Source organism: Natator depressus, chromosome 6 (assembly GCF_965152275.1).
Source record: "Natator depressus isolate rNatDep1 chromosome 6, rNatDep2.hap1, whole genome shotgun sequence".
Lineage (NCBI taxonomy): Eukaryota > Metazoa > Chordata > Testudines > Cheloniidae > Natator > Natator depressus.
The window spans coordinates 58,169,158-58,190,447 of record NC_134239.1 but is presented as its reverse complement, the minus strand read 5'-3'; the positions used below and the strand labels follow the sequence as shown (position 1 = coordinate 58,190,447).

The 21,290-nt window shown below is 48.8% G+C and overlaps 1 long non-coding RNA gene across 2 annotated transcripts in view; it reads right to left on the bottom strand.

The window, feature by feature from the left end:
• Window positions 1-8,699: 8,699 nt before the first annotated feature.
• LOC141989082 (uncharacterized) overlaps window positions 8,700-21,290 on the bottom strand; it is a 47,250-nt gene continuing 34,659 nt past the window's right edge. Inside the window, exons 1-3 of one of the 2 annotated variants that reach the window (XR_012639911.1) lie at window positions 16,810-16,876; window positions 12,787-12,984; window positions 8,700-9,472 (exon numbers count right to left, since the gene is read on the bottom strand). This is a non-coding gene — a long non-coding RNA (uncharacterized LOC141989082). Of the gene's footprint in view, window positions 9,473-12,786; window positions 12,985-16,809; window positions 16,877-21,290 lie in introns of those variants that run through there. The other variant, XR_012639910.1, reaches the window with a different exon arrangement.

Below are 21,290 nucleotides of genomic sequence, written 5' to 3'. Positions count from 1 at the left end.
ATCCCACATGCCTGTCTAAAGGCCCCGACTCATCCACCATGTCTCTTTTGAGTCAAACCCTTTGTTCTTCAACTAGTGTCCTGTGGGTGCTCCCTGTGCTGCTGATCAGCGAACTTTGGTAGCAGTGTCTTGACTGTCTCACTCTGTCAAAAACACCAGACTCCAAACTTGCTCCTTTCCCCAAACAGCTCTCTGGGCAGATGGGTCACTCGGTGCAGGTGGATGAGGCTGGACTGACAGCTCTGAAGATTCAGTTACTGGCCATGCAAATTCCTTACATAAGGCCTTTTGAATCAGGTCCAAAGCACTCATGCTAATATGCCCCAGACCTGTCCTGGAGGGAGGGAGTGCCTGTGCTTCAGAGAAGTTGGTACAATATCTATGGCCCATTCAGTCCTTGTCTTCTCTGGGGCTGCCAACAAGACAGCCAGTTGGTGACAGTCATATTGATCATGTGCGAGACATGGACAGCTGGACTGATACTCACCAACTCATTCCACACAGGAGCCACTCAAGAGCCACCACATGGGAATGGCCAACCTGGGCTAGGCTCAAGCAGCTGACAGAAATGAAAGGCTCTGTAGCCTGTTAGCTAGCTCCCTGAGCCAGCCAGCCAGCCAGCCAGCTCCCTTTAAGCTAATTTCTAAGAATCTTTGTTTCATTTGCAAACAGCTGGTCTGTTTTACGCTGCTTATCCCGTTTTCATTTTCAGCTACAGACATGCTCACTAGGGCCAGCACAGGGAGTATGTCTACCTTGCTGAGCTCACAATCTCCCCAGTTACGGGATGTCACTAGCCAGTATTGGAGGTGCTTAAAGCAGTTATTCACCAGAAAGAGCCATCATGTATCTCCATAAAGGTTACACTTACCATGCTATGTTCATCTTCTCTAACAGATTGTGTAACAGGGCCTCAAATGGCTTTATAAGCAGCAATGAAGTAAGCCTCATAGCCCTCTTGGGAGATGGGTCAGGATCATTATGCCCCTGTTACAGAAGGGGAAACTGAGGCACAGATTAGTAAAAATGAGCAAGTCAGTGGAAGGGCTGGGAACAGAACCAAGGATTCCTCACTCCTAGCTCCTGTTCCAATCCACTAGACACACTTGCAACCATTTTGAACCAAACATAAGTCCTTCAAAATTTGGAAATCTGACCTAGTGAAGCCAATAAAACAGGAGCATAAATTAAACTAGCCAATAAGAGGGAAATTAGAACAGCTAAAATGGATTTCAAAGAGCAATTAGCTAAAGGTGTAAAAATAAAGTGATTCTTTTAGTGTATCAGAATCAGGAAGCCCGTGAAAGAACTGGTGGGTCTGCTGGATAAACAGTACTAAGGGGAGCAATTAAGGAAATTAAGGACATTTCTGAGAAGCTAAATGATTTGGATCTGTGTTCACCAGTGAGACTGTTGGGGAGATTTAGCTCTGTCTTTCTCTTTCTTTCCTGCTCCATAAAGGTGAGGTGGTCTCAGAGAGTGAGGTGTCAGAAGAAGAGGTGCTGGAGCAAACAGATGATTTAAAAAGACAGACACCCAGACCAAATTGTTTACACCTAAGAGCTCTGCAGGAGCTGAAATATAAGTCAGCTGAGCTGCTAACAAAAATATGCACTCATTAAAAACCAGTCACTGTTCCGGTGGATTGGAAGGTAGCAAATATTTTACCTATACTAAAAATTAAAGGCTGTAGGGGTGATCTGGTGAGCTATAGACCAATAAATCTTACCTGGCAGATTAGTTGAAATGATAGTTAACAAAAAACAGAGCAACAAAACATCAGGATATAGCAGGGTCCAGTCAGCAGGCATTCTGCAAAGGAAAATCATGTCTCACTAATTATCTTAGAATTCTTTGAGCAGGTCAATAAAGTAGTGGCTAAAGGAGAACCAGTTGACATAATTTATTTAGATTCCCTTGAACAAGGTCTTACACAAGAGGCTACTAAAGAAGTTAAGTAGTCACAGGTAAAGTATTATCATGGATCAAACCTGGCTAGGAGACAACACAGAGAGTAGAAATAAATGGTCAATTTTTTATCATGGCAAAAGTTAGCAGTCTGGGGGCCTCAAGGTGCTGTACTATGTCTTGTGTTGTTTAACATAGTTATTAGTGGTCTGGGAAGGGGAAGTGATGATCAGCAAATGGTTAGTCAGGACCAGAGAGATGTGAGAGGAACTTCAGCGAACTAGACAAGCTCTGAATGGGCAACACAATGGCAAGTGAAATTCAGTGTCCATAAATGCAAAGTAATGAAGATTAGAGGGGAAAATGTAAGCTACTTATACACCATGGGGTTCTAAATGAAATGTATTAATTAAGAAAAGGGATGTAGGCATCACTGTGGACAGTCCAATGAAGACCTCTGCTCAGTGTCAAAAGAACAAAAAAAAAAAAAGTGAGGATGCTTAAGGAATGGGGTGGCAAATAACCGAGACTATTATAATGCTGCTTCATCTGGAACAGAGCACACAGTACAAGTCACCCCATGTCCAGAAGGGGATTGCTCACCTACAGGGGCTCAGAGAAGAGCAACGAGTCTGATCAAGGACCTGGAAAAAGCTTTCTGATGAAGAGACTTGGACTATTTTCTTTAGAAAGGAGACAAATAAGAGCAGACATACTAAAATTATATAAAAATAATGAATGGCACAGAGAAGGTAGGTTGGGAACTTGTGGTCTCCCTGTTTCATAACACAAAACAAGGGGACGTTCTTCAGTGGAATTCAAAACAGATAAGAAATACTGTTTTACACAAGCTGGGATTAGACTGTGGAACTCGTTACCTCAGTAATGCAGGAAGTTGTCGAGGTCAAGAACTTAACAAGGTTCAAAAAGGGGTGGGACATCGTAACTGGGCTTACCCCCACTAGGGCATCTTCCTACATCCCGCTACACCCATACAGGCAAGTTCTGCCTCAGTTTCCCCTACATTCCCTGGGACCAATGAAGATGCTCATCTTTTCCACCACACATCAGACCGAGGGTCACCTCTGCCACCCAGGAAAGGAATGCTTCCCTGCATAATTTGTAGGTGAAACCATCAGCAGATCACTCAGGGTAAGGCAACCCTCAAAACCACAGAGTAAAACAGGTCACCAGCTACAGGCCACCCACCCAACAGTCAACCACCACTCCATTCTGCAGTTCCTCTGCCCAGTGCCAGAGCCCCACTCTCCAGGCCATCTACCCCAGTTAACAGTCCCTCTTCTTCAGTTCCTATGCCCCTATTCCTGGGCCCCCACACCTCAGGCAATTCTCAGTGCTTCTTGGAACTCTTCTCCTGCAGCCTTCAGCTCAGATCTTCTGAGAGAGGACTCCCCTCAGTATTCTACTCCCCAGGCCCCCTGACCCTTTTGTCTCTGAGTCCTACCTCTTGCTGAGTCCCTGGTCATGAGAACCTCCCTCCAGGATTAACCCTCCTTTCCTGAGTTTGGGCTACCCTTACAGAGCTGGTTCTCCCCTTTTACCTAGGGCCTCTGTGGAAGCCTTCTACTCAGTAGGGTTCCTCAGCTCTGGCCAGTTTTCTATAACAGTTCTCATCAGTCCTCCCTCTGGGCCAGCTCCCTTCACCAGCATCTCCCAACCACTTCTCTCTTGGTCTTATGGAGCAAACAACTCTGATCAGTCCCTGCTGTGCCTTCCTGGGTCTTTATAGACCCCACTGGGAGGCCAGTGATGATTCCCCCTTAATGAGGCCAGTCAGCCCATGACAGACATTTATATGGGTGACAAGACTATCCACAGTTACAACTGGTGACAACAAATTTTAGAGGAGACATTAACCCTGGTGCTTCAGGGCTCCAGCTGATCTGTAATAACAAACATCAGGAGGAGAACTACTCTGGGGGAAGATCATCCCCTCCACCTGCCTACTGTGGAGTTTTACACCAGCCTTTGAAGCATCTGGTACTGGGCACTGTCAGAGACAGGGTACTTGATGAGATGGGACCCCAGTTCTGATCCAGTCTGTCAATTCTTATGTTTTTATCTGGTGGTCCTTGGAGCTGGGTGCTGGGAATTTGTCGGGTTCATTTTGCTTCATTAAATCAAGTGCTAAGGGGCAAAGGAATGTGTAAGATCCTGCCCATCGGGGAGGGGAGACTGGAATGGAGAGGCAGCACAAAGGTGAGACATTGGATAGTTTAAAGAAAAAAAGGCAAAAAGTTACCCATGTTCCGAGGGCACATTTTGCTGAAATACAATAAGTAGGTAGAAAATAAATGTTGACACAGTTTTTTTGGCAACACAAAAAACCAAAAAACAAAAAAACTTAGGTTTTCTGTGTAACCACCTGAGCACTATGTCCCTCTGCAGAGCTACATATGTACTGTTCCTGAGTGGAGACTTGATCAGGTACGTGAATGCAAGACAAATAAAGTTATTAAAAAATAGAACGTTCGTCAAAGAGTGAGAGACTTGCTGAGCCCAGGGAGAATTTCACACTGAGAGAATATTCTCCCATCCTTGTTACAAAAAAAAAAAAAAATCGCACCAGGTGAAAAGCAGGAGATTGGCTACGGCCTCACAGAGCACGTCTACACTGCAATTAAAAACCTGCAGTTGGCCCATGCCAGCTGACTCAGGCTCGCAGGACTCAGGCTAATGGGCTGTTTAACTGCAGTGCAGACGTTTGGGCTCGGGCTGGAGCCTGGGCTCTAGGACCCTGAAAGGTGGAAGGGTCCTCCCAAGCCTGAATGTCTACACTGCAGTTAAACAGCTCTTTAGCCCGAGTTAGCTCTCGTGGGCGTCTAATTGCAGCGTAGACATATCCACAAAGGCTGAAAGGGTGACAGCTACAGGTGATGGGACCAAATCCCTAATATATGGAGGTGAAATCCAAGTTTCAAGGTCATGTAAAACATGACCTGCAGTCCCCTCTGCTCTTCCATTCCTCAGCCTTTCTGAAGAAGTGGCTGCTGAGCGTGCCACATTGAATGGTAATTTGTGATATCTACAGCTGGAGGCTACTGTAAAATGAGAGAGGCCTAAACTCACTTTCGTTTGTGATGAAATTCAGGTTTGAAGCCAGGTCTGCAGGGATGAAAGGTGACTGCATTAACATCCGACTCCTTTCTCTCTTGCCATCCTCTCGGGAAAGAAAGTTTGAAAGGCATCTGGTATTTCTCTTTGGTTCCTAACCGATACAAAATTATTTCTCGTTATAGCGAGCAGATTCCACTTTCTTCTTACACAGAAACCTGGTGACTCTGGACTTGACCTAATCCCATGGTTCATCTTTCTAAACACAAGATAAGACTCAGGTTATTACATTGGGAATATTACATCCCTGCTTGGTTGCCAAGCACCCCCTAAGAACTAATATCTTCCCATTATCTGTCTCCTTTTTAATGTATAAATTTAACAGAGAAACAAAGAGCTGTGTGGAAGGTGAGAGCCAGCTGGGCTGTGTGAGACAGGGCTTTGAGAGCTGTCTGTAAAGCAACTTCCAAAAATATACACCCAGGTCAGATGCGTGTCTTGTGAGCAGAGGGGCAGGGAGAGGCCAGGATCGGAATTCTGAAGCGACACATGATCGATAAACAGGACCATTTGTCATCAGGGAACTAGAGTAGCCAACTTAGTGCCTATCACAAACCTGACTCCCTTCTTCCAGGAATCAAGAGAGTCCTGCTGGGAAACCTCTCTCTCCACATTTCATCTGTCCCAACCCTACTTCCCCCTTCCTCTCTCTCATCCCTACCCCAGCATGGGTGTGCTGATGACACACTTTCTTCCGGGGCTAGTTTCAGTCTCTCTCATGAGTGCTGGCCACTTTCTGGCATATACATATAGCTGGTGTCCTTCCATCTTTGTACCGATAATGAATCCTTTTCCTCTATTTGCCTCTGTCAAAGGAAGGAAGACCCTGTTAACACTCTGCCTCTGTGACCCCCCCTGGAAATTCATCTCTATTTATTTTTAAGAGAGGAGACACTCCCTCCCTTCCAATGTCTGTACTCCAGATCCATCATCATTAGTAACCATAAACATCAGCGCAGGAGCCAGTTGGCTGCTGTTCCTAGATAAATAGTGCTTTCCCATATTTAATTTATGAGTAGTTGCAGAGCCTCTTTGGGGTGCATGGGGTTAATTAAGAGCTGAATTTGATGGAGATGCTTCTCCCTGAGGAGACTCAATTAAACTCTTCTTGCATAAAAATAAGAAGTGTCATAATTTCTCCCTATACAACATTGTGGTGTGAGCTGGAGCGACCAGTCTGGTGAGTGGTGACTGGGTTGCCATATCTATTCTTATTGCTTACCATGGCACAGGAGTGTGCTCATCTGCACATGGGTGTGTGCTCACCAAAGTGCTGGTGTGTGCACACCTACCAGCATGGTCAGGCTCGCTTGTCTAACTGGTCACAGGTAGTGGGCTGACTGGCTGAGCCAGATTGCCATTAGACAGAAGGCAAAGAGAGAAATAGGAGGAATGAGCCAGGGGAGAAAAATTAAGAGGGTTGGATTCACATCTCAGGAGCTGCTCAGGACACAGCCACGGAGATAGTGATCTCCTCTAGTTATCTCCCCTTGTGGGGTCTGAACAACCTTCAGGATAAAACAGGCCCATTGGCATGCTCTCTGGGTCCCTGTGTGTGGCACCAGCAGTGATGATGCTGGTTAATGCTTCCTGCTGTGCACAAGCCAGCTGCCAAGTGCACCCTCCAAAGAGGGTGGTGGAACTTGCTAGGCAAGTCAGGGGAGTTTCTGAGTCCAGCACTACCCTGTTCCAGGCTTCTGCTCAGCAGCAAGAAGTGCATTCTAAGGGGGACAGCAGGGAATTGTAGGCTACCATAGCAAGGCATGTGGGAAGGGGGCAAGATAAACAAACAGCTCCCTTTCCTCCTAACAAAGAGAGCCTGAGATGGAGCAGGTAATGCTGCCTGGGTCTGTATTCAAGGATAGGAGCTAGAGAGCAGGCAAAAAAACTCTAGGGCTAGGAAGTGAGATCTTCTGGGAGGAAGGGCAAGTTGTTTATTTGGACTTTCCCATAGACCCTTTGTGGGGAGCAGACACACCCACAAGAAGGAATCCCGGGGAGAGTTAGGGTTTTGTTCAGCTGAAGAAACAGACAGCTTAAAGAGAGCTGTCAAGTGGCAAATATGTCCCATATAGAGACTGATCAATCCAAACAAGCATCCAGTGGCCTCATCTATGCAGCACTTCCCATCACCTTTATGTATCTGTAACCCTACCAGGAGCCCTTTATGTATCTGTAACCCCATCTCTGATTCACTGCTCTGCCAGTTCAGACAGACACAGCTTACTCCATTTCTTTGACTCTGCTCCATATTTTCTTTCAACAACAATTTGACAAAATAAGTTTCAAGGTACAAATGACCCTTCTGCCACCTTTTACCCACCTCGGCTAGTCCTAGACTCCAGCGCAGAGTAAGCTTCAACACACTACTTCAGAAATGTTTTCCAGAGCTGCTATTGAGCAGCTGCTACCTTGGCTAAAGGTGCAACTCAATGTTCCTGATGGGAGCTAGTAACTGTAGGATTCAACTGCTAGCAGGGTGCATTGACTGAACAGATTATGGGGACACCCTGGCAGGGGCACTGGAACAATTTTTATAGTGAGGGTGCTGAAAGCCACTGAAACAAACTATAAAACCTGTATATAATGGAAACCATTTCAAGCCAGAGGGTGCAGCAGCCCCCCCAGTACCCCTAGTTGCAGCACTTACACACTGTGGTGGATTTTACCTGGAATTCCACCACTGCAAATCACCAGTAGCTGCATTGCCATGGACTGATTTACATGGACATAAAGTTGGCATGTGTGGGGGCAGAATCAGGCCTTTTCTTCCTTTAACTATGGAATTGCTCAGTGAGAAATGGAAGGGCTACTGCAGCAGCGTCCTGACCTTTAGCCTGAGAGCTCATCTGGGCTCTTGGTCAGAGCAGTGAAGACCTGCCCTTGCAACAGAATGAACTTGTAAAACACACTTCAAATAGGGCTACATCCTAAAGCAGTTCTGAACACAGCCTGCCAGCTGGCCAGTGAGCATGGGACCCACTTGTCACCCACGCTTCTGCCAACTCACATCTCCTCCTTGGCCTTTCAGTTTTCCCCCTAGGTTAGCTGGCCACCATCCTTTGCAGGATACCCTAAAGGGAGAGGAAACCTCTGTTTATACCCTGTGTGACTGAGACCATGAAGAGGGGGAGCCTTAGGCTCCAGCACTCCTTATATTCAGCACCTCTCTCTAGAGATCAGGGATTCTTGTCTCGTTGGGGCCATGAGTGTGAAGTTACCCAGACAACAGCAATCTTTTCAAAAGCAAGATTTAATTGAGAGAGAGAGAGTGGCAGCAAATCAAAAGAAACACAGTGCATAACATATCTCATCTGAGTACTTTGCAACTCCACCCTTAACCTAGTTACGGAGAAAAGAAATCCTTCCATCTCTAGAAATGAAGCCCCTCTCTGCCCACTCCCTCCCTGGTCAGCCTGACAGCTGTGTCCAGAAAAGTCTTGTCCCTACTCTCCGCCCAGCCTGCTCATCAAGTGCCCAGGGTTAGAGTTTGCAGGATGTATCAACCTTTCCACAAGGAGTGTTTGATCAGTAGTGCCTGGAGCACATACCACAGGCTATTGCGCCCCTCCAACCCCCCGCCCCAAGGACTATTATCACCTTGGCTATAGATGCTAGACTATGCCCTCATGCTGGATGCACCCAATTTCTGTGTTAGCTGGTCACATGGTAGTACGGATTTATACATTTTCCTCTTGTCGGGAAATATCAGTTATTGCCAGACCCTAGGCCCCTGCCACACCACACAGGTCCAAAACTGTATGCAAGCCTCAGGGATGGTTTGGTCTCATGTGCAACAGTCATTAGCCAACGCTGTGCTGTGATTATTTGTGCGGGGGGAAGGAGGGAGAGGAAGAGGGACCAGGTTTGTGCTGTAATCATATTTGCAAACATAGATCATTCTGCAGTGAGCATGGAGCCTCACTCTTCCTCAAACATGCCACCTAGTCCTGAAGAACATCTTGGAGCTCCTCAGACCAGCGCAGGTTCAGCTTGCTCCTTTGCTGAATCTCTGGTTGCCCCATAACATTTAGCCAGGCTCTCTCCCTCTCAATGCTTGAAGCAATTTGCTCTTCTCTTGCTTGGCAGGGTGTGAAACAAACCCCTCCTTGCTCAAAACCTGCCCTAGATGAAACAGGAACTTTTAAGTTGGGTGGTTGTTAATGAGAGACACCAGTGTAAATCTGGAGTAATGGCACTGACGTCAGAGGAATTATCCCCTAGCTACACCAGTGAAACTGAGATGAGCACACATACATCTTAGCATGTTGCTACGGCCATGGCTGCTAAGGCCACAGGCCTGGTTAGCGACCTAGCTGCTGTGTGTATGGGGTAGGCTGCATTTTCTGGGCACACACCTAGGTTGCTAGGGCAGGTTTCCTCTTGTTCTTGCTTCTCTCCTCTTGTGCTGACTCCTGTGCGCTGGGCCCTGCAGCATGGAGACAATGCTACTCTGTTGACCATCACCCTGAGAAGACAGCAAAGGATACCCCAACAGCAGCAGGAAAAAGATTATGGGAGAATGTCCCTAGGCCCCGAAATCTCCCTCGAGCAGTGAGGCAAGAATCAGGCCACAGGTAAAGCCCAATCAGCTGACTGGGCTGCCCCAAATCTGTTGTTTCTGAGCAATGTTGAAAATCCCCAGACAATTTGGCTCTGTCTTCTAGCCTAGGTGATACTCCAATTTGGGCAGCTGCACCTGCTGGCTGGTTTTAAATTGCTAAGCCACAGCCAGGGGAATGACAGATTTCAGAGTAGCAGCCGTGTTAGTCTGTATCTGAAAAAGAAAAGGAGTACTTGTGGCACCTTAGAGACTAACAAATTTATTTGAGCATAAGCTTTTGTGAGCTACAGCTCACTCTGCCAGACTTGCTGGGAAGAGCCTGGGACTCTGTGTCTGGCAGATTTGTCTCTCCCAGTGCCGCGCCCCCGCCCCGCATTACGTTTCATATGTAACTAGAAACCAGGAAAACATTGTCCTTGTGTGGGAGTGAATCATTGCTTGGGTGGCTGAGTCTCTGCCTACAGAAAACAGACCCCAAAGGAACATTGAATCCCCTGTATGGTACCCAACCAAATCTGAGATCTGCAGGGACCGTGCTGTGCAAATGTTGTACAGTAACATACAGTATCAGTAACAGAATACGCATCACCTGAATAATCAGCTGCCTTGCTGTGAGCTCTCCATTGGAGAGAAGCACCAGGCTGCCAGACCCTCAGGAGCACTGGGTCTGGTCTTCACTACAAATTTTACCAGTGTAATTTACCTTTTGGCAGCACAGCCTTGTATGTGGCCACGCCAGACTCAATTTTGAGTTCTCCCAACAAAACCCTGAACGCCTGCCAGAGAAGCAATGCGAGATCCCCAGGTGGTGTGAGATCTGCTACCAGCCTGGTTCCATGGGCACAATGCCTCTGTGGACACTTCAATACCCATACTATACAAACAGACCAACAACAATCCCACAGTGCCGCTGTCCCTGCTGCTGTGACTGCTCTGGTTGAATTTTTGGCCTCTACTGTCCAAAGGTCACAAGTGACCATAAGCTCACCCCCACTTCTAAAACCCCCAGGGTGTTTTGGAAAGGTCTCCCTTCCCGCTAACCCACCTTTGCAAGCACACCAGTACGGCTCCAGGGAAAGCTGCAGCGAAGGAAACCTCAGACAAACCATGTGCTGCTGGCTGGTCCAGGAAAGACGTCCTGGATTTCCTCAGCCTGTGGGGAGAAGGGGCCGTGCAGGCACTGCTGCGGATTCTGCAGCAATAAAATCGTCTACGGGGACATGTCAAAGGAGATGCAGAACCTGGGGTATGCCAGGGACGAGTGCCAATGCTGGGCAAAAGGGACAGGGCTGCAGTGGCAAGCCTACCAAAAGGCAAAGGAGGGCAACACTTGTGGCGCTGTTGCTGTGGTACAGCATTTTCATTTGTCACCATTCACACCGAGAGGAGACACAATGGCACAACAGCCCTTGTCCTCCTAGAGTGAGCTTCTCTCCCTGCTCTGCTCCCAACCCCTCTGAATCTCCAGGAGGTGAGATTCATGCCAGCCCCAGGCTGTCACTGCTGGGAAATTAGTCTAGGTGGCAATCACATTGCTGGGGGAGAGAGAAATGACTCAGAGCCAGATCTCTGTGGTATACTGTGTGCACACAGAGTGGGTTTGTGTGTGTGCTGTGCGTGTCTAATTGGCTGAGCTTAACTCAGTGGCATTTCTGAGTCTGCCTGTAATATAGGTGGTAACTTTTGAACACTGTATTGGACCAATTCTAAAATCTCCGGGATTGTTCTAAGCATCAAACCCCATTGATCTGGTGAAAATTTGAAAACCAGAAAGAAACAAATGGGGGACACACAGAGCCCCTTTCCCAGCACAGCCACAGCTTCAGACAACTCTGCAATCCTCTACAGATCAACCAACCAGTTGATGGCACCCATTCCAGCAGAACAATACTCCATCTCATCTTTGCCCATTCTCCCAATAGAGTTTAACATGTTGATACCCTGAATACCTGGCTCCCTGACAGAAAGCAGAAAAATGGGGGTGAGGTGGAGACTAGGGGCTTTGACATGTGAGGGGGGGAATGGAAGATCCTGAAATGGGTGGAGAGGGGAATGGGGGGACATGCAGAGCCCCAGGTATAAGGAAGGAGGTGGGGGAAGTTGCATGGAGCTCCTGCAGTAGAGGGGGATGGAAGGGTGGCACACAGGGAGCTTTTGGGAGTGCAAGGAGTGCAATGGAGGAGTGCAAGGAGTGCAATGGAGGAGTGCAAGGAGCCCTTGGTGTGTGCACATGTTCAGCCTACAGAGGCAATAAAGTAGAGCAGACATAGCACACACACGTACCCACATCCAGAATGCTCACAAATGCACTCATCCATCCACCCACACTGCTCACAAATACACATGTGCATGCACATACACACTGCAACCAATACATGGACACAGCAGACCCCTTGCCTGCTCTTTCCTATATGCACAGTCTACTAGGCTGTACACATGGATCAGAGCTGTTAATCTGAGCCGTGGGTGTTTTGCTTGTGACCCTTCTGCATTCTGAGAGCTCCTGCGAGTGGAGGGATATTAATGATGCTGCCTTTTGATATGCAAAGGCAGTGCTCCTTACGTCTCTCGCCCCACATCCTCTGAGCTGTTAATTAAAGAGTGTGCAGCAGGCAGAAAATTATCATTGTCTCCTGCAAATTAAACCAACAGTGTCTGGGTGACTGACCCCCCTGCACGGAGAAAGACCTTCTTCGCCTTACCAACCGGACAGGCCCAGACTAGCCTGGAAACACCCAGTGTGCTGGAGCAGCGGGCAGGTCATCCATGTGGATTCCACACAGAGAGGGACACAGCAATGATCAGCACCATGGTGCATGTAACTAATGTGTGGTGCTGTGGGATAATGTGAAGGCAGCTGTACTTGTCAGCCTAGTGGGTCCACCTGCTGTGAGACAGTAGCCATGGCAGATGGGGAAGTTCAGAGCCGCCCAGTTTGAAAAGGAAGCAGTGAGGAACCACTGCCTTTGTCCCCCGTTCCATCCTCCAGCATCTCATCCCACAGCACCAAGTCCCCAGACTCCTTGATTGGTTTCTCATGCCCATCCCAGCCTTCCCTAGGGATCAGTGCTCATATGCACTGGAAAGAACCTGTTCTGGGCAGTTCAGCATCTGGGAGACCTTCCCTCTCCTCCCTGCCGGAGCAGAGATGCAACAGAATGGCTCATTTCAAAACTAACCTTCATGGTGTCTCTGCTTCTCCTGGGGAGAGGGAAGCCTGGCTCCTCTTCATCTCTTTGCAGGGAAGCAGCGGAGGCTGGTGTGCCCTTGACGGTGAGCCCTGGAGACTTCCCACTGTAGAGCTTGCCTGCAGCCCTGAGGCAAGGTTAATTGGGCTGATGTGGCAGAAACAAAGCAATGTTTCAGTCTTGACAGGCCTTTTGGGGAAGAGAGGGGGTAAGCAGATGGGGAACAAGGTGTGTGTGTGAAGACGCTTTGATTTTTCACATTAGCAATTCCTCATCTTCCTCTCCAAGGGCTGCACTCCTCCTCTCCTCCCACACTCCCGTCTCACTTTGCTCTGCACAAACCTCTCCCTCACCCTTTTGTAGGCACACTCTCAGCTTCACCCCTACACCCATGCTGCCCCCTGCTTCCCATATACCATGCCCCCTGCCTTCTCCACTCCTTTAGGTCCCTTGCCAAACTCCAATACCTTAACTGTGTTGTTTCTACTGCATGGGATATGTCACAAAACTGGGCCTGAACTGCAGGGCAGAGAGTTGGGCTGGCCCCCAGTGTTTTGCTCACTCCCTCATGCCACTCCCAGGCAGCCCCTGCCAGTCTGGACACAACCGAGTATGGCAGTGCAGCTGAGAACAAAGCCCTAAGTCTGTGGGCCAGCTCCTGTTGGTCCGGGGAGCAGGTAAAGCAACCCAGCACTGGGCAGAGGACCCTGCTGATGGCCACAGGGGCTGGAACTAGAGGTTCTGGGGGTGCTGCTGCACCCCCTGGTTTGAAATTGTCTCCATCATATACAGGGTTTACAGTTGGTTCAATGGCTCTCAGCAGTCCCACTACACAAATTGTTCCAGCCCCCCTGTGTGTGGTTTTATCTCTAAATGCTAGATCCAGCCCTTGGCCTGTCTCAAAGGTTCAGCAAGAATAGCATTACAGGAGATTCCTACAGCACTGATTTTCCCTGCCCTACACCCAGCCAGGCAAACTGGGTGCTCAGCTCAGATGATCACCCACAGGGACTCCATGTGAAACTGCTTCACCTGGCTCAGGGGGCTCTACCACCATGCAGATGGAACTGGTCAGCTCAAGCCATGGGGATGCATATAGGCCCTGAGGCTGGCCCAGAGATGCTGCATGAGGCACCTGAGCCCTGGTTTGCTGGTCACCAGGCACTGTATGAAATGCCTTCAGGTTTGTTATTTACTTCTCAAAGCAACTGAGATTTATTTCTTTGCTACTATTGGGACTCTGCTGAGCCTGCCCTCCCTCCTTCTGCTGTAGTTCTGCCCCTCCCTTCTCTTCTCCATAGGGCGGAGAGAGGGTCCGGCAGCCTGTGTCCTCCTGGCATTGCCTGTTGGAGCCTGTTTGTGCTATCTGCTAAATATCAAAGCAGCTCTCCATCAAGAAATGCAAAGGCTGCCCTGCAGAAGTAGTTTCCTCCCCAACATGGCACCTTCCTCTTCAAGTCCTCCTCTCTCCCTTTGATAGAAATACGTGGTTGATCACATTCACCATGTGGCCACCAGGACTCTACACACGGGGGCTATTGAATAAAGCAACCTTTAACTGTATTTGCCTTTTATTAGCATGGGTCTTTCTTAGGCTCTCTCTCTCTCTGGTTTGGGATTTTATCCTAACTAAATAACTGGGAGATTTCTACAGTTAGTTATTGACTCAACCAGTAACAGGTGCCTGGGGCAAGCACAACTGATCAAAGGAAAGGATGGGAGTTGGGGGGGACGAGGCACCTGAGATTTTGATCAAATTAAATGGAGGATTAGATTAACCAATTAGTGAATTGAGCGGAAACCTCTCTGACCCACTTTAGCTTTTACATTTGTTTCTGTTTAACTCAAGATACTAAACTTCATGTTTTGGAATTCCACGGGCTGTTTGCTCTCAGCCCCGCCATTTCTCCCAATGAAGTGTTCTACATCTTTAATAGAGCTGACACCCCCAGAAAGTACAGGTCCAAACATGCAATGGTCCTTCTTGAGACAGAGGGGGAACCTTCCTTCCTATTGAAACCGGGAGTGGAACCTGCAGGCTACTGCCTCTGATGCTAGTTACATATGGCTCTCTGGTGGGATTGCCCATGCAACCCTGGGTGGGGCCTATTTTGGGTTCCCTGTGTCACTCCAGGGATTAGGGTTGCCAACTTTCTAACCAAACACCAAAACCAAACACTCTAGCCCCTGCCTTCCCTGAGGTCCTGCCCCCCACTCACCACATTCCCCCACCCTTGGTGGCTCGCTCTTCCCCACCCTCACTCACTTTCACTGGGCTGGGGCAGGGAGTTGGGGTGCAGGCTTTGGAGTGGGGCCAGAGATGTGGGGTTTGGTGTGTAGGGGGGGCTCTGGATTGGGGTGGGGCTCAGGGCTAGGGTTGGGGTGCGGGCTTACCTCCATGGCTCCCAGTCAGTGGCGCAGCCAGGTGGGGGGCAGCTAAGGCAGGCTTCCTGCCTGTCATGGCTCTGCGCTGTGCCCTGGAAGCAGCCAGCAGGTCTGGTTCCTAGGCGGCGGGGCCAAGAGTCTGTGTGCGCTGCTCTCGCCTGCAGGCAGTGCCCCCGCAGCTTCCATTGGCTGCGGTTCCTGGCCAACGGGAGTGCAGAGCCGGTGCTCAGGACAGGGGCAGTCCCCCCACCCTCGCCTAGGAGCCAGAGCTGCTGGCCGCTTCCGGGATGCACGCAGAGCCATGACCCGTAGGGACTAGCCTGCCTTAGACCTGTAACACCGCTGACCAGACTTTTAACAGCCTGGCTGGCGGTGCTGCCTGGAGCCACCAGGGTCCCTTTTTGACCAGGTGTTCCGGTTGAAAACTGGACACCTGGTCACCCTACCAGGGATTTGTCACTGCTTCTAAAGGATTCCATCTCGAGAAGGTGGCATTCTCCTCAGCAAGAAGCAGGAGGCAGGGCACCGTTTGTTTATCCTCCATGCACCTTTGAAGACAGTGTCTGCATTTGTCTCTGCTGTTGGAAAACATGGATTATTGCAAGAACTAGAACCACGCACTCACTCCTCACATGGAGATAGTTAGAAACAATACAAACAGCCTTCATGCCTGAAGACAGCAGCAGGCAGAACCGTCTCTCCCCTTATCTCCTCTAAAGCAGCAAAAGAGGGTCTCATTTATGACCCTTAGCCGCCTTAGGAGAGAATTTGCAAGCAGAAGAGGCTCAGAGCCTAGAGGGAGGCAGCTTCTTATAATGTAGTGCATTTTTATCATCAGTCTAAATGTAAATAAACCCTTAAACACAGCATTTACTGTAGGCCTTACATGTAAACAGGGGGATGTAGTGGTACATGCTAGCAAATGATGTTCCCCTTGGCCTACAGACTGTGCTCCTGTGTGCCTTGTTACCCCCCACATCCTTTCCCTCTCCCCATCTCCCTTTAGCTCCTTCCCATTCTCACTAGCTTAACGTTGCTTGCATCCCCTGGCCTAGAACGTCCATTCTCCTTTTTGGCTGGAGAGACTTGTCCATTTCCTCTACAGCTAGTAGCCTAGCATGACTGAGCATCTCTTGGCTAGTCTAGTCTCTGAGCTGCTCATGTGCAGAGCACTGTTTTTGAGGGTGCTAGGACCCATCAATCCAAACTCTATGTGGCATCTTCTGCCTTTGTCTCTCACTCATTTCTAATGCTTCCAATTACCGTAGTATTTAGGTGCCATCTTCTCCTCTCTGATCTCTGAGGTGCTGACTCAGCTCAGCTGGGTCTGCTCTGAAAGACAAGCATGCCTCAGCCTCTCCACTGGCATTTGCTCTTTCCATTGCACAGGGTTATCTTCCAGCCCTTTGGGACCCTGCACCAGGTACTTCTAGACTCAGCCTCCATGCAGTCAGTGGATAGCGGCTGCTGTCTCAGTGCAGACCCACTGTGTTCATTAAACTGGACCCAACAATTCTGAACTCAGTTTGCAAGAGAGATTAGCCCTTCCCAAATATTAACAGACTAAAGCTTCTAAAATCCCATTGCACAGATAGGGACCTTAAGGCACAGCAAGGGGAAGGAACTCACCATTAGCACTGGGGTTAGAACTCAAGGGCACATGATTCTAGGCCTGAGCTTTATTACCACGATCTCCTCCCTCTCAGGCTAGAAGAAGCTGTTGAAGGAGCAAAAAGACATATAATCCAAGCAACCTTTCTGCTTCTCCATCTCATCCCCAGCTTGTCTCTGAGCCCTTCATCCCTATTCCCTATGACCCTCATAACCTTAAACTCTACATTTTGCTTCAGCACCAGGCCTGGATCACTCATAAGCCCTTACTGTTCGGGGGGAATCTTGTCCTCAGCTCTACACAGCTCCAACTCATGTAAAACACCTCCTTCATCGGTAACTGGATATAATATTCTCTCTCTCTCTCTCTCTCTCCCCACTAGGGTCTTATACTGCCACCCACCCCTGTAGAGTCTGAGTGCTTGATTCTTCACTTCCTCTCTTCAATGCAGTTAAGTAACATGGCTGGGTGAGAAAGTCTACTGTGTTCTACCCTAGAGGTGGCTGCAGTTCTGTGGTGTCTTGCTAATCTCTATAGTTACAGGGCTACATCTTCAGATAGTGTGAATCAGCACCGCTCCACTGAAGTCAATGGAGTTACATTGATTCACACCGACTGAGGATCTGGCCTAGTCTGTAAGGTGCTTTGGGATCCCTCAGGATGAAAGTTGTCAAAGATATGAACATTCTGCTTATTACACTGCCCCTTGATCCCTGGGTATGTCTACACTGCAATCGGAGGTGTGCCTGCAGCTCAGATTGGCATATCTACACTAGCTTTAATATAGTGCAATGAGGACGCAGTGGCATGCATTTTGGTGTGGGCTGTACAAGCCTGCCCAGAACCCTGGATACATATTTAGGTCGCTAGCCCATGCCAGGGCCTGTGCTGCGATGTCTTCACTGCTATTTCACATGCTAAAATAGATTAAAGCTAGCGTGGGTATGCATACACATGCTGCTGCTTTTTTCCTATGGAAGTAGCAACATTTACTGAATAATAGAAAGGTCTGAAATCCATTCCAGGGCTTCAGGAGATGCAGAGTGGACCTTTGCTACACCTCCTGGAAATGAAAAAAATGGGACACTTGTACACAGTATGCTTGATGGTTTGGAAGGTTCTGGATTTGCACCGTGCTGAATCCTTAATTCTCATTTGTGCACCGGGTGCACACATCTTCCATGTGATGTCCGGATGCTGTTAATGATTATCCACTGCCATTGGCAGAGCAAGAAAGCAGTCAGTTTGGCAGTGAGATCATATATGAGGTGTTTGTTGTTTACATCAGGGCCTGTCCATCGCATCCATTAGGTGTCTTCTGGATTGAAGCTGGATGACAGAAGAGCTTCTCCAGCCACCCAGAATGGTCAGTGGGACTTAAGGCGAGTGTGAGGCAAGTGAAGAAGGTTATCATGGAGTGGGAGCTTTTGGGTTAGCAAAAGGTTTCTTGTGTTTGTGTGATGTAGCCATCTCTCACCAGATGGTTGGACGAGGGAAGTTTGTGAGGACTGGAAGCCAAGGCAGCGAAGTGGACTTCAGGGTGCCGGTTATAAGTCTCATAGTCCCACTTAGCCAGATACTGACAAGGTCCCAGTAGGAGGCAAGGTGCATCCCCAAACAGTGCATAGTACTCAGCCATGGAGTAACCTAATGCCAGCATTGCCATTCGTAGCATTTGAGCGTCACAACCGCAGCTAGAACCTGCTAGCTATTGGATGATGTTAACATGTTTCTTTGTTTTACGGCTCACTTGCTTCAGATGTTGCTGATAAGTAAGGCCGACTCCTCGGTAGTGGGCGTTATCATGGGTGGTTGCTTTACCACAGAAATTTACGATCAGCATTCTCTTAGCTTCAGAATTGTTGTGATGGAAAACCGATGACTCCTTTTTTGATGGATTGGGTTTGAGTCGCCAGTATCGAAAATAGTTTTCCATCCTCTTCAGCGGATCATTAAGGGTGTCTTCTGCTTCCTTGAGTCTTGTGGCCTGGGTCATTAGTGCCAGACCTTTGGCATAAATGAACTCATGTCATATCGTTTTGGGCACATCACATCTATAAGTTAAAAAGGGGATGGTGCTAGTACTGATCCCTGTGAGAAGCCATTGTGCTAACTCCACTTTTTTTGCTAACCTGACTTCTGAGATGGCACCGAATGTTCTGTACAAGAGCATTAGACTTAACGAGGCAAAATCTCTGGTTGCATTGAAGCTGGTTGTGTAACTTCAGCAGTAGGCCCTTATGCCAGATGGTGTCACAGGCTGATGACAAGATAAAGACCGTGGCCATTTTGAGTTTCTTCTGGAAGCCAACTTCAATCTGTGTAGTCAGTACAAGCACTTGGCCACAGCAGCTTTTCCCTGCCCTGAAACCTGCCTGTTCTGGAAGGATTGCGGTCTAGAGAATCATAGAATCATAGAATATCAGGGTTGGAAGGGACCTCAGGAGGTCATCTAGTCCAACCCCCTGCTCGAAGCAGGACCAATTCCCAGTTAAATCATCCCAGCCAGGGCTTTGTCAAGCCTGACCTTAAAAACTTCTAAGGAAGGAGATTCTACCACCTCCCTAGGTAACGCATTCCAGTGTTTCACCACCCTCCTAGTGAAAAAGTTTTTCCTAATATCCAACCTAAACCTCCTCCACTGCAACTTGAGACCATTACTCCTTGTCCTGTCCTCTTCTATGGGATGGGTGGTGGAGGGCGTGTCAGCCTCACCAGGACCGCCAGCTCCAGTAGTTTGTATATTGTACAGAGGAAAGATATAGCGTGATAGCTTCTGGGATCATCTGGCGCCTTTCCAGTTTTTAAAATGACAATGACCTTTGATCATATGCGAACTGTTGGGAGTTTGCTAGTGGTAATGACTTCTGTGAACAGTGCTCCCTCCAGACGTACCCTCTCGGCCTGAGATATTTAAGAAAGGCTGGAAGGATGCTTTTCCTGCTATAGTAACTGAGAGGGCAGCCTCAGCCTCGGCTCTTGGGAAGGGTTAGCAGAAACAAGGGGCACTTTGTGCGCAAGATTCCTTGAGAGCTATTTTCACTTCTCTTTTCATTTGTTAGCTTACAGTCATCTTTGAGTTGCTTAGTGGCCTGGCAATGCTGTGAGCAGTGAATTGCTGTGTCTGTGTGTCTGACGCATTATACATATGCTGCAACCACATTGCCGATCGCGCTTCAGGTATGACCACACACTGCTAGATGAAGTCTAGGCTCCTGGTTTTCCACTCACGAAGGTTGGTTATAATGACCCTGACAGGCAGTACAGGGGGCCATATTGAGTAATGTTTGCCAGGTGCTTTGAAATTCTTAGCTGGAAGAAGGTGCTAGAGAGAGATGCCAAGTACCAGTGTTAATTATGCGCCTCCATGTTTGCCTGAGTGTGGCAGAGGGAGGCTGATGAATACTTACGAATCCAATGGCTAGGCAGGGGCCTGCTGGGATGCAGACAGACACGGGTGATGGCTGAGGGAGGAGGATTATTGCCCAAGTCCCTGGATGATTTATAGTGACAAAGGAAGTACAAAAGCCAGAGATGCAGCTTTCTGGAGGGCAGGATTTGGCAGTGCAGAGGATATACGGTGACCGGGGCCCAGCTACTTCTCCCCTGTTGCCTCCACCTTGACAACTTGAGGAAGTGGCAGGAAGGCTGACATCAAGCAGTTTTTGTGCAGTGCCAGATAATGCTGAGCAGCTGCTGCTGCTTGTGTCAGCAGAGACCTCAGCCTGCTTTGCCTGCTGGACTTTGCCCCGTTATCAGCAATCCAGGGATCCCCTTGGGGCGCAGGCTAAGGAGAGGCAATTTCTCTGGGTCTGTCCAGCATTGCACTAGCTCACCTACATGTTGAATGACTCCCTTCCAGCAGTTGTGACATGCACCACAGGGGCTTTGTAGCCTAGTGCCCCTGGGCTCTCATTGGACTCTCCCTCCCAAGTTCAAGTCAAGCCCCTTCAAATTTCTTGGAAAGGCCCAGGGCACTGACCCACGAGTGAAGAGACCTGGGATCTATCTCTAGCTCTGCTGCTGACCTGTTGTGTGACTTTGGGCAAGTCACTTCATCTCTATGTCTCTTTGCCCTCCCATACTTTGCCTAGTTGGATTGTGAGCTGTTTGGGGCAGAGACTCTCTCTTACTAAGAGTTTGTACAACACCTAGCTCAGCGGGGCCCTGACCCTGGCTGTGGCCTCTCGGTGCGGCTATGATACAAATACTAAAGGGCAGCAAGCCAAGTCTCCTCTCACTTGGAGAGCCTAGCACAGTGTCCAGAGACACTGGGGAGAGCCAGGTGCTGCATGCTGCAAGTGCTGGGTTTGGTGCATTGTGCTACGTCATGCTGGTGCCCTGAGCACTGGGCTGTGTTGGGTTAGGCTCTCTCTCTTGGTTTCTAGACAATGCGCATTATCATGGTGACTGAGCCCCTGGAATCCCATTTGCATTTGAACATTTAAAGGGGCCAGGCCCAAGAAGCATCACCCCAAGTTCTGAAGGCAGTGAAAAC